General features: G+C 38.6%; 1 pseudogene; it reads right to left on the reverse strand.

The window, feature by feature from the left end:
- Positions 1–262: 262 nt before the first annotated feature.
- LOC129657062 (nucleolar protein 56-like) lies at positions 263–854 on the reverse strand (annotated as a pseudogene).
- Between the last annotated feature and the right edge of the window lie 1,882 nt (positions 855–2,736).

A 2,736-nucleotide genomic window follows, 5' to 3' on the forward strand; every position in this document is an offset into this window, starting at 1 on the left:
TTTGTTACTCTGCCTTGCTTTCTTTTCTGAAAACAACCCCTCATACATATGTTAAGACAAACTATATAATTATAGAAAGAATTTTAGAGAATTAAAGAAGGGTAGTATGGTTTACCTTAGGTTTCACCCAACTCTCTGAGGTTGTGGTGTCCGTTCTCATTTGAGTACATGTCAGAATATGAACTAGGACAAGGATAAGGAAGAGTTTCTCTCTGGATTTTATAAGGTATCTTTTTTTTTTCTCATGATTTTGCTTTTATTTTTATTGGGCTATAGGTGATGGGTTGGGAACTCTCTCTGCAAGGTAGGCGCCAGCAGGGAAATGTCCATTCTCCTTTTCCTGAGATAGCTTTTGTAGCTTTTTCTTTCTCTTGGAGCCACAATCCCTGCCGGAAGCAGCATCTTCAAGTCCGCTGCCAAGTGGCTCCTCCTTGGAAGAGAATTTCCTCTTTTTCTTAGGGACACTCTTATTTCTTGAGTCTTAGGGGCCCCTAACTAGTTCTTCTTTGAAAAAGATTTCTTCCTTTTGGGAAGATTCCACTGCCAGCTCTGTCTTCAAAATCACTGCTAACCAGTTTCTCCTTGAAAAAATATTTCTTTTCTTTGGGTTTGGAAAAGGAGACAGAAGGGTCTTCCATTCCATTTTCCTGAGGAGACTCCTGACACTTTTTCTCTTTCTTCTTTTTGGGTCTTTCACTTGTCTCCTCACACTCCTCTGGAGTACTCCTGCTATTTTCTGAAGATTCCAGGGCAATTGCAGCCAGCCACTTCTTTTCATTTTTAAAGTGCTTCATCTCCTGTTTCCTAGTAATCTCAGCAGCCGCCCCCTCTGTCTGAACCATTGCTTCCTTCATGACATCCAAATTCTTTAATGGAATCTCTTCAGTCTCAAAGGATAGCCGCTCCTCAACTTTTTCTCAAAGGTTCTCCCCAAATCTGCTGGTGCGTATGTAAGATATACAGTCAGTTCATGAGGTAATATTGCATTTGTTTGCCAGGTATCCAGAGATGTGGTGGACTAAGGTAGAATGGAAAATGAGTCCATGTTTTGGGGTGTTAAACCTTATCTTCAGGGCTCTGGAAACTTGGTACATGTGCTGGGTCTAGGAAATCACTCAGACATCAGGACTGGCCAGGGTTAGAGTGTCTTTTAAAATATAACATCATAAAATATTTTATTTGAAACTTTGTGAATCTCTAGGAGATGTCAAATGCTCATATTTAAATGTAAGTATGTATGCTCATCCTAAACTAATCCAGATGCACTCTTCTTAGCTCTGGTGTCTCAATTACTTTCATTAGGAGGGACTCCTAAGATCTGAATGTAGACTGAGGTACTGGCAGTTTGCTGGGGAGGAGGTTTAAAAATCATTAATGCTGTCTTCTGTTACTTTTATTCTTAAACAGCATGAGATTTTAAGATGAGTTATTTTGAAGGTATTTTCTGAAATAATAGGAGGGTATTATAGCCACCCCCTCTACAAAAAGAGGGTACTTTTCTGATGCAGGAAGTTTGTGGATGTAGGGTAGCATATGTGGCATTATCCTTAGAAATAGTGTATATAACACAGCAAGTGACTCTAGCTCTCATTTGAACTAGGTTTGTATTAAAAGAGGTAAGAGAAAGAGTTTATTCTTTCTTTCTCTTAATGCAGTTAACATCCATGCTAATGAAATTCAATATAAAGAGTCACTTGCATTCGCTCACCATATAAAATGATACCGACTGCTTCCCAACTCCCATATGTGGGATTTGAGTAGGTGAACACTTTCATCTCAAGTGCTGTCACATGTATTTGCCCCTGTGAAGATCTTTAGGTTCTGCTCTCAAGTCAGCAAGTTGCCTTCGATGCTAGTGGTGGTATTTTATCATGTTGTTTCCCCACAATAAATTCCAGTCCCTCCCTGGCTTGGCTGTAACCACCTGTTCTCCCACACCTGTTTCAATTTATAAACCATATGCTGTAGTCACAGCTGAGAACCGCTGTAGACATGATGTGATTTCTCATAAATATTTCATAAATTCAAAGTTTCCTGCACTTCAAAATATTTTGAAGGCACTGATTTTACTGAAAACCTCACAGAGACTGACATACACTTTTTATTACGATCATTATGCAAGCAAAGAAAGATGAAGTTTACAGCCTTATAAAATAACCTGCACCAATACTGAAATAGCACTATATTGGTATTTATGCTTTTAAACAAACAGAACTGCAGCCTATATGGTAAAATAATTCAAGTGAAGTAATTGGTCTGAAATGTACATATGCTCAGGAAATCCAGGGAAACAGATGTTTTCACATTGCATTTCCTACGTGGAATAAGAGATGCTTCACAAGACTGTCGGATACTTACCATGTATATTAATTGGCACTCTGTTATTAGTATTTTGAGGATGTAAATTAAGTGAACTTTACAAATCATACTTTGTAAGTAATGAAACCTAAAATTCAGCTTGCTTAAATAATAAAGAAAATTGCCTATCCTATTAACAGCTAAATGTTAGTTGCTCAGTCGTGTCCAGCTCTTTGTGCCCCCATGGTCTGGTCTGTTCATGAGATTCTCCAGGCAAGAATACTGAAGTGGGTTGCCATTCTCTACTCCAGGGGATCTTCCCAACTTGGAGTGAACCTGGGTCTCCTATATTGCAGGCATATTCTTTACCATCTGTGCTACCATAAGAGATCTATTGAATTTAAGGCTTGGATTGATTCAAGAATAAAAGAATTGTGG

Source organism: Bubalus kerabau, chromosome 7 (genome assembly GCF_029407905.1).
Source record: "Bubalus kerabau isolate K-KA32 ecotype Philippines breed swamp buffalo chromosome 7, PCC_UOA_SB_1v2, whole genome shotgun sequence".
NCBI lineage: Eukaryota > Metazoa > Chordata > Mammalia > Artiodactyla > Bovidae > Bubalus > Bubalus kerabau.